Below are 10626 nucleotides of genomic sequence, written 5' to 3'. Positions count from 1 at the left end.
TGCTGGTAGAACTGGGACCGCCGGGACAGAAGGTCATAAATCCACCAAGTTCACGGCCATGGAGAGGAACGCAGGGCCGAGAGGGCTGTCCGTGGGCCTCTGCCAGCCTGCTGTCCCTGCAAACATTGCAGATGAAATGAGTTGACTCTGGATGCTCCAAGCCTGTGGCCTCTCCAGAGCCAGGCTGACGTTCAGGTCGTGCCGTGGGAAGAACTGATTCCCAGGCTTCAGAGTCTAACCTTTCTCAACCAAAGCCCCAGAAGACAGAGGCCCTCAGCTGGGTCGCCTCCAGGAACCGCCCACCGCTAAAGAAAGCAGCCTTGACTGAGGTCACACCACGTCCTGGGGCAGCTGTGTGCCACGGCTGGTCTCACCAACAGCTCCCGAGGGCCGTGGGCTCCGGAGTCCCCATGGGGGCTAAGCGTCCTGCAGTAACAGACACTCCTCACCACACCCCGCCAGACTCCTCAGACTGTAGCTCTCTTTGTGACCCCGTGGACTGTAGCCCTCCGGGCTCCTCTGTCCATGGGATTTCCCAGGCAAGAATAACGGGGTGGGTTGCCATCCCCTTCTCCAGGGTATCATCCTTACCCAGGCGTCAAACCCGGGTTTCCTGCTTTGCAGGCAGATTCTTTACCGTCTGCGCCACCAGGGATGCTTGTCAAGTCTAGCACTTTTCATAGCGACATAATACAGTTTTGGCAGAAGTCAGAACCTCCATCATCCCCGTGTAACTCAGCAGGTGGCCTTCCATCAGGGACAACCTGTGGACAGCCAGTGACAGAAGCAGCCCAGACAGAGGCGTCCTTGGAGGACGGCTACCCTGGGACTCAGATATGCTTGTAAGACAAACCACCGTGGTATTAAGACTTTTACCACAGCCATCCTTCAATGAATTTCCCTGGCAAAAAAAAAAAAAGAAAATCTCCGTTTATAATTACCTTTGAAATTTCCTTGGAACATTGGCAGTGCTATGAAACCATCATTCTTTGAATACGAATTAATTCACTGATCCAGGTCAGTTCTGCAAGTATGGACTGCACACCTCGCATGTTCGGGAACGGCGGGGCCGGAGAGACACCGCTGCGGCAGCTACACCCGGTAGGCCAGTGGGGAAACGACCAGTGGCTGTGGCTGGCGGGGCGGGGCCAGGAAGAGGGTGTGGCCAGGGAGATGGGGCGTGGCCAGGGAGAGAGGGCGTGGCCAGGGAGAGAGGGCGTGGCCAGGGAGAGAGGGAGGAGAGGGTTGGAGTTTGAAGCCACAAAGCTATTTCCTTAGAAAACGTCATATTAAAATGAGAGACATTCAAACCACATTATTAAACAGCCTATTCCCTGCCTGAGGGGTCCTGCTCCCCTGGCTTTGGGTGGGTGCCCACCATCTTCCGTGGGTCGGGAAGCTCCCCTGGAGGAGGAAATGGTAACCCACTCCAGTATCCTTGCCTGGGGAGCCTCATGGCCAGAGGAGCCTGGAGGGCTACAGTCCACGGGGTCACAGAGAGTCAGACAGGACTCAGCGCCCACCTGAGCACGGACCACCACCAGGCAGGCCGTGCAGCCCACAGGGGTACGCGATGTCTTGAGACCCTTCCCGTCCCAGGAGGGCCGTCTGCCGCTGAGCTGGTGGAACACGCAATCGTTGGGTGGACGTTGGCCAAGTTTGTGCCTCGGTTTCCCCACGGACGACCCAAAGAGGAGGATAACCCACTTTCTGCTGTGTCATCGGGCCACGTAAGGGTACGGAGGGATGTCAGGTGAGGGCTCTGGGCTCAGAGGTTTGCTGTGATGAATACATCATGGCGAGTGTCGACGCCCTGACGGACGATGGCTGAGCTCGCAGAACTCACCGAACCGCTTTTAAAAAAATATTTCTCCCAGCGAAGGTCACGTTTATTTATTTATTTAAGTTAATCTGTTTGTTTTAAGTTTTTTAAAATATTGCTGCTAGAAGATTTGAAAGTACATTTATAGCTGATTATTTTTATTGGACAGTGCTGGCCTAGATGGTTCCAGTTTTTTTTTTAAACTTTATTTCGTGTTGGGATATAACAGAACCGGACATGACTGAGCACGCATGCGTTGCCCGCATAGCCGATTAACAATGTTGTGATAGTTTCAGGGAAACAGTGAAGGGACTCAGCCACACGTACACACGTGTCCGTTTCCCCCAAACTCCCTCTCAGACAGGCTGCCATGAAATACTGAACAGAGTTCCCTGTGCTGTCCTGTACCGTAGGTCACAGGTCATATTTAGCGTGAGGGAAAGATAAAACTCATAGCGGAATGGGGACACGTGAAGACTACTTCATTAGCATAAACAGAACAGTTTACACAAGCAGGATAACCCAGTGACCTCAGAGCCTGCTGTGGAGGCGGCCCACGGCAGCATGGCAGCCCCTGCTGACCAGGGTCGCTCGGGGAGACCGAGGGAGCGGACTGGCCCGGCTCTCTGCCTCACAGAGGCCCCTGCACCTGGCGAGATCCATAGTCTCATACCTCGGTTCTGGACGCTGTAACCCCGCCCTCTCCCTGGAGGCAGGCAGGCTGAGACCTTCTGAGCTCCAGTCTCCTTGTTCCACGCAATATTTACATAAGAAGGGAGCAGACCGACTCTGAGTTAACTTCCAGCTTAAGCATTCTAAAACGCCAGTCTGAAAGCTCATAGCTCTCACTCGTAATTACCTTCCAGCCTCACGGCCGGCCCGGGCGTTATTCTCTTTTCGTTCCATCTTACAGATGAGGAAACTAAGGCGCAGAGAGGTCAGGGGAGCCCAGAGAAGACCACACAGCGTGTAAAGAGCAGAAACCTTCAAACCTGTGTCTGGTTGCCTCCAGGATCTAAACTCTTGGCTGTTATGCTGAACACTGGCTGTGATGGTTCATCTGATCTGTCAACTGGACTGGGTCACAGGTCGCCCCTGTATCTGGTGAAATGTTACTCTGGGTGTTTCTGTGAAAGTGTTTTCAGGAGAGGCTGGCATTTCAATCCATAAACTGAGTAGAGAAGGCACTCCTCCCACCGTGGTTGGGCTCCATCCAAACCCTGGGAGACCGAAGAGAAAAAAGGGAGAGGGAGGAGGAGGAAGGGGTCTTCTCTCTCTCTCTCTCTGCCTGACTGTTGAGCTGGGACGTGCCTCGTCTCCTGTCCTGGGGCTTGGAATGGGACTCACAGCACTTATTTCTCGCATTCTTAGGTCTTTGAGTTTATAGCACTTTTCCTTCTCCGTCATCAGATGAGCTATTTTTTCATAATAAATCACTCTATAGACGATAGAACAAAAGAAGGAAGGAAAGAGAAAGGAAGGAAGAAAAGAAAGAGGGAAGGAGGGAGGGAGAGAAAGAAAGGTATAGAGAAAGTAGATACAGGTGTAGATTGTATAAAGATATGGACAGAGATACAGATGTTGAACCTGAAACTCTAATAATTTGGCCACCTGATGTGAAGAGCTGACTCATTGGAAAAGACCCTGATGCTGGGATAGATTGAGGGCAGGAGGAGAAGGGGACAACAGAGGATGAGATCATTGGATGGCATCACCGACTCAACTGACAAGAGTTTAAGCAAACTCCGGGTGATGATGAAGGACAAGGAGGCCTAGCGTGCTACAGTCCATGGGGTCGCAAGGAGTTGGACACGACTGAGCAAGTGAACAACGTAGACATAGACAAATAGATATATAGACCCTGTTGGTTCTGTTTCTCCAGAGAGTCCTACGATTCTGCCTCTGAAGCAAAAATCATCCCTGGTGGCCCTTTTCCTCTTTGCCACGTCCCTAGAATAAGGATGATGGGATTGGAAGTCTGAGTAACAGTATCTTCATCCACGTACCCCGCCAACATCTTTACTATTATTATTATATTGCTGCTATTGTATCAAACATCGGTTTAACATAAGTTCACTATTTAAATGAGATGGCCTTCCAGAATTTCCCTTCCCAATTTTCAATAAAAATAAGTGGAAAAAATTTTAACTGGCAAAAAAAAAAAAATAGGATTTCCCGACAGCCAGCAAGGAGGAAAAGAATATAACCCAAAAAGATGCATTTAAAAACCAGAAGCCAAAGGCAGGGGGAAGATTCCAGGGCAGAGTCCAGGGCATGGCCAGTCTTTGAGGCCCGGAAGCCACAAGGGAGGGTCCCCCCAGCTGAGATGGGCTGTCTCTCCCCCTGCCTGAGCCTGAGCCAGTGGAATCAGTCCTGAGAAAGGACAGTGGGCGAGGGCTACAGTCAGCCTGCCGGAGGGGAAGGCCCTGAATCCCGGGGTGTTTCCTGCAGGAGGCGGGCACACCTGCCATGAGGCGGGGCAGGTCTTGGTTCATGAAACAAAGTCCAGATGGCGCGGCACAAACCCGATCAGGTCAAGCCTTTCCCTCCGCTGGGGCCGTACGCACCAGGAAAACAGACTTGAAGCTGCTTGCAGAGAAAAACAACCCGGTCTCAAGGACGGAAGGCATCATGTCAAGTTACCTCTTTAATTCAGAGCAGAGGGTTTGGAAGGAGCTCCTTAAGCAGGTGTCAGATGTAAAGAAAGGAGTCAGCAGCTAAGCAAGCATCCAGCAGAGTGGGGGTGGGGGAGAGCGAGCCGGTGGGAGGGGGATGGGAAGGGAGCTGGGAGGGGGCTGGACAGGGGAAGGGGGAGGGCAGGGAGGGGGAAGGGGGAGGGGGAGGGAGAGGGGGAAGGGAGGGGGAGGGCAGGGAGGAGAGGAGGAGGACAGCACCGAGAGTCCGAAGATGAGACGAAATAACCTCTGAGAAAGGAGCGTGTGTGACTAAGGGCACGGGTGGTGAAGAGTGAGTCTGTTTAAAGGTAAAGCGCAGGTCGCACATCAAGAGGAACTGTTGTTGCCCAGGAGACTGTGATTAATGCAAACCTGGACAGCGCACCAGTGACTGCAAGTTCGGCCGGGGCTGCTGTAACAAAGCGCCCCAAACTGGGGACGGCAGAGATTTCTCCTCTTCCAGATCTGGAGGCTGAAGCCCGCAGTCAAGGAGATGGCAGGGTGGGCTCCTTCCGGGGGTTCGCAGGGGGACCTGCTCCAGGCCCTCTCGCAGCTCCGGGGGTCGCCAGCAGCCCAGGGTGTTCCAAGGCTTGTAATGACCATCCCACCCCAGTCTCAGTCTGTGGTCTGTGTCAGACCGTCCGTCCCCCTGTAAGGACAACAATCCCAGTCACCAGTATGGCCTCATTCTAACCTGATTACACCTGCAAAGACCCGGTCTCAGAGGCCCACGGTCACAGGGACCACGGTAGGAACAATCCTTGGGGGAGCTCCATTCAGCCAGCAGTAGTTCAACAACAAAGTGAAGAGGAAGCTGGCAGGAAATGGAAGCAGCCCGAGAACTCCGATATCCCCGTCTTCACTCAGAAGAGACAGTTGATCTGTTCTCAAGTGGAGACAGGCAGTATAGACGTGTGTGTGTGTGTGTGTGTGTGTGTGTGTATGTGACTGTAAAATCCCAGCCCACTCATTTTTCTGTAGGGCTTCCCAGGTGGCCCAGTGGTAAAGAATCGTCTGCCAATGCAGGAGACTCATGTTCAATGTCTAGGTGGGGAAGATGCCCTGGAGGAGGGCATGGCAACCCACTCCAGTATTCTTGCCTGGAGAATCCCATGGATGGAGGAGCCTGGCAGGCTACAGTCCATGGGGTCACAAAAAGTCAGACACGACTGAGAGACTAAATAACAATAACTCATTTTTCTGTAATCTCTTACACTAAGAGGAATAATCTCTTTTGTGGTAAAGAGACACTTGTCTCAAGAGTATAAAGTATAAAAATAGAGACACTTTATTTTTATCCTTCTATAAAATAAGTAAATGTTCAATGTAAAGATTCCTGTTCTTTTAAAGACCCTAGTGACAGCTTACAAGGTTGTTCCTTAAGCAGTTCTGATACTAACTTCCTCCCCAACAACCACCAGAACAATCACAAGTGTATGAATAAACCAGCGACCTGGTTATATTGAAAGTCCTGGCAGCCAGCAGCATGCTCACTTCATAGCTGCTGCTTAATGTCAGCGAAATTGGATTATTTTGTTTCTAATTGCGCAGGGTTGTACCAGATAACATACAACCAAGCCGGAGCTGATAAGCCCTCTGGAATCCTGAGCCAAAGGAGGTACATGGTGTCCAGTTTTCAAGGACTGCATCTTTCGTTTCTCTTTCACACCCAGCAGCCTAACTCTGGGAGGTTATTTCCAGACAAAGCTGAGGGGAAGAGGGCACAGCGGTCTGCAGTTGGGCTGACCGTGTAGAGAATGGGAAGATGAGTACCTTCTTTTTCTCTGGAGTGTATTTCATGCCCCTTGATCTAAAGTCACGTTGTCCGGCTACACAGAGATCCCATCCTTGGACCTCAGGATCTGCTGGTGAAAAGCCTTGGGGTTACGACGCCAGCTCTTGGAGCCCAGCCCCTTTCCTGCACATGAGTTGTTACTCCTGGGGCCCGGCTCCTTCCCTGCACACGCGTCTCAGCGGTGAGCGGATGCTGGCTCAGAAAGATGCCGCGGGGTGTGTGGAACATCCACACTCCATCACCCACCGAGAGTCCGCCATCCCCCACCTCCCGCACGACCCCCTCCAGCCTGCTGGGAGGCCACACAGAGGACTTGGGTTTAGCCCAGACCTGGCCTCTGCCATCACTGACAGGCCCTTGGGGAGGCAGCGGGGGCTGCATCCATCCATCCGGGTGGTGGCTCCCTCCCTCCCTCCCTCCGTGCGGTCGGCATTCCGCTCAGTCACAGACCCGGGGTCTCGCAGGGGTGTCCGCTGTCCAGGCCTGTCCTGACCCATCGTGGAGCCAGTCAGGGGCAGAAGCCACCCGCTGGGCCGGCCGGCTCTGGGACCTTGGGCCCCGGCTGCCCAGCTGGGCTGCTCTCAATCTGGGCTGCCAAGAGCTGGGGACAATGGCCTCATGGAACTCGGGTCTAGTCCTCGTACCAGCAGGAACCCAGATGGGCCCCATTCCCCACCGCCGTGGTCTCTGTCAGACATACACAGACACACACACATACTCACACACGGCACAGATGCACACACACACTCCAGTTGCCTTCCAAGCACAGCACTGGAGCAGTCAGCAACGCTGGACCCCACTTACCAGGACTCTGGCCCAGATGGGGGCCCCCTCGCCTCCCACACTCGGTCCCCACGCCCTTGTGCACGTGGCCTCCCCCCCCATGCTGTTCCTTCCAGCTCCGACCTCTTAGTGCCGCTGGGACCGACTGAGGAAGAGCATCCGTTTCCCGAGCCCCGTTTCCCTCTGTCCCTGACCCGAGCCTTCCTCTGCACCCACAGGATGTATTTCTGCATCCTTCCCAGAGCAGTGATGTCTGTGTACAAACTCCCCCGAACCCCTGGCGGGGTTCTGGAGGCTGCGTTCTCGGCCACTGAAGACAGCTCCCTGGAGGCCTGGTCTGCACTCTGTAAGGCCAGAAGTTATCCAGTCCCCGAGACTGCTGCTGTTTCTGCCAGTTTTACTGTGGCCAGAGGCTGGTGGCCGGCTGGCACCTCACCAGCCCCACGCAAGCAGCACCGGTGTTGCGAGGATGCTGTGGGGAGGAGCCTGAGGACCACGTTCCAGAAGCCGCACCAGCATCGAGTTGTAAGAACAGTACCAAGAACTCCTACCTGTTCTGTACCCAGTTCTCCATTGTTAACAATGACCACATTTACTTTATCACTATTAATAAGTGCATAGGTTTAATGTAATCTCCCCAAATGACCTAAAGAGCTTCCTTCCTTCACAAACAGACAAGCAAATTCACTGAAAATAAGCAAGTAAGCACAGTCCAGCAAGACTCTAAAGCAGAAGAGAAAAAAAAAAGAGAGAGAAAAATAAAGCAGAAGAGAGAAACAAGGAGAGATTGGTCTCCCCGGTTCTTAAAACCCTCACAAGGCCTTGGTGATTAATACAGAATATGAATAGACACACAGCCCACTGGAACAGCAGAGAAAGTCCAGAAATAGCCCTGAGTGCCCATGGGACATTAATATATGACAAATGGGGGCAAAAGAGGATTTTGTGGTAAACATTGTAGGGACCAGTGGCTGGTTGTTGGGGGAAGGGAAGCGGGGACCACCCAGAGTCCATCCAGAGAGACTCCATGGCAAAGTTGTCAATGGGAAAGTAAGCCCCTGCAAGTGTTGCCAGAGGGGTCTGTAAGCGGGCCTGATCTATGCCCCCCGCGTCCACCACACAGAGTTCAGACCCCTTGCTCCCTCATTCTGGGCCCTGGACTGCTGTCCACGGGGACACCACCCACAGCAGGCTTCTCCCAGCGTGGAGCTACGGCCAGACAGGGAGGCGCGAGGAACGTGAGGGTGGGGTGCTCGCTCCTGGTCCCCCCAGACGGGGGCCCCTCTCTAGGCGGCCTGCTCTACACGCTCCCTCCCTGCAGGCTGCATGACTCCTCCATCCCGGGGGGCCCAGGGTGATGGCCTCTCTTGCTGCAGGGCCCCCATTCTCGCCTCTGGGCCCCCCAACACTTGCCCAGGCCCTTGTCATTAGTCGCTTTGTATGCAATCCCCACTTGGGTCACCAGACTTTGAGTGTGCCCTGTAATTCCTGTTGGGACTCTAAATAGAATAACCTTGGAGTTGACGGACATATGGAACTAGGTCTCAAAATCCAGCAGCCAAAACACAGAGGTGAACAGCTGCAAGCATAGAGACTTCCCAGGTGGTCCAGTGGTTAAGACTTCGCCTTCTAATGCTGAAGGTGCTGGCTCGACCCCCAGTCGGGGAGCTGAGACCCCAGGGTGCCTCTCAGCCAAAGAGCCAGGACACAGAAAGAAGCAATGTTGTAACAGATTCAAGAGGGACTTTGAAAATGGCCCCCAGTTTCAAAAAACTGCAAATGTGAGCAGCAGCCACTTCCATACAGAAAACCAAACCAAACCGCAATCCAGAAGGGAAAGCGAAAAGGGCAGAACCTGGGAAACTGACTGCACCTCCCGACACAGAGAAGCGTTTTTCTCCAAAATACATGAAGCGTTCTCAGAGGTGAAAGCAGAGAAGACCACAAGACCAACAGAAAAACAGGCTGAGGTCACAGGCGGTTCACAGAACAAGAAATACACGTGGTTCAAAACACGTGCAAGCCTGACAGTCAGAGACGCCTGCGGTCAGTGCAGCAGGATGCAGGTCTCATCGGCCAGCTGGGAAGGCGGTGGGAGTCTGACCAAGCACTCTGGTGTCGGGGGGCGAGGGTGCCCAGGTGCCCACGCTGTTGTCCTTTCTCAGTAGATGTGCCCGCCTGTCTGTGAGGGGCACGGCCAGCAAGACGTCCAGCGGCCTTTCCCCGACTCCGTGACCTGCTCCTGGGGCTACCCCTGACGCGGGGACACTGACCTCTGACCAGGTGGCTCCCTGTAGGATTGTTTGTGATTCTAAAACACGTGCAACCAGCAAGTGGCCAAACCCGAGCACCTGGCTAGGTAACCCGATGACTTACCAGGGCCTGTCTCTGTGAGGAGAAAGAGGGAGAAAGAGGACACTCCCTTGGAGCTAAAAGCAAAATGTTCCCTGGGCACTTGGCTAGGTGAAAACAGAGTAAGTGCAAAAAGCATGGTGCATTTGGCATGCCAACTCTGGGATAAGAAGGTAAGAAATAAGAACATGCATGTCTTTGGTCTTGAGTTTGCACAGAGAAGGGAGGCCGAAGGTATAAGGAAATTGGGGAGGACGCAGATGCGGGTCGGGTGGGAAGGAGGAGTCTCAGCGCCGACCTTCCTTACTGCTTCAGTCCATGAACGGGTGCTTATGCCCAAGGATGGAGCGTAAAGGAGTCAAGGATGCAGGGGAGATGGAGATATCGACCACGCTGCAGAGTTTGAGAGAACGGTGGCCATCCTCCGTGAGGGTGGCAGGGCCACAGTCTCTGAGGTCAGAGGTGAAGAGTGTGGCACTTGGGATAGAAGGGACCTCAGCTTGGACCTTGCTGTTTCTGCCTTCCTGCTGGACGCTGACCTGATCCCTCTGAGCTCAGAGTGCACGACTGGGCAATGGGCCTCTCAGCCCTGATGTCACAGGGTCCTGAGGATGTCATCGACGTCCTGGCAAAGCGCTGGCTCATAGGAAATACAAGACACTATTGTTTCCATAGCTTTTAGCAGATGTGTTGAAAGGTTAGAGTTTAATTGCCCATGTGAACTCTTTTTACCAAAAATTCTCCCTGGAAAATGAAATTGTTGTCTTCCAAATATACACTGAGGCTTCTGTTTTGAGAAGCGTGGCTGAGGGCTCTTTGCTCACTGTGACTCCAACATTTAACAAGTGCATCCAGCATGGAAACATATACATGACCACGTGTAAAACAGACAGCCAGTGGGAAGCTGCAGTGTAACACTGGGAGCTCAGGTAAGTGTGGGCTTCCCGATAGCTCAATTGGTAAAGGATCCACCTGCAATGCAGGAGACCCTGGTTTGATTCCTGGGTCGGGAAAATCCACTGGAGACGGGATAGGCTACCCACTCCAGTATTCTTGGGCTTCCCTTGTGGCCTGGCTCGTAAAAGAATCCGCACACAATACAGGAGACCTGGGTTCGATCCCTGGGTTGGGAAGATCCCCTGGAGAAGGGAAAGGTTACCCACTCCAGTATTCTGGCCTAAAGAATTCCATGGACTCTA

At 53.3% G+C, this 10626-nt stretch overlaps 1 long non-coding RNA gene across 1 annotated transcript; it reads right to left on the bottom strand.

The window, feature by feature from the left end:
* Window positions 1-4676: 4676 nt before the first annotated feature.
* Window positions 4677-7170, bottom strand: LOC122430158. Its single transcript, XR_006266247.1, has 3 exons — window positions 7097-7170; window positions 6271-6362; window positions 4677-5146 (listed from the first exon to the last, which is right to left on the bottom strand). It is a non-coding gene; the product is annotated as an uncharacterized LOC122430158 (long non-coding RNA).
* Between the last annotated feature and the right edge of the window lie 3456 nt (window positions 7171-10626).

This window comes from Cervus canadensis, chromosome 28 (genome assembly GCF_019320065.1).
Source record: "Cervus canadensis isolate Bull #8, Minnesota chromosome 28, ASM1932006v1, whole genome shotgun sequence".
NCBI lineage: Eukaryota > Metazoa > Chordata > Mammalia > Artiodactyla > Cervidae > Cervus > Cervus canadensis.
The sequence above is the reverse complement of the archived record's forward strand: the minus strand, read 5'-3'. Positions and strand labels throughout refer to the sequence as shown.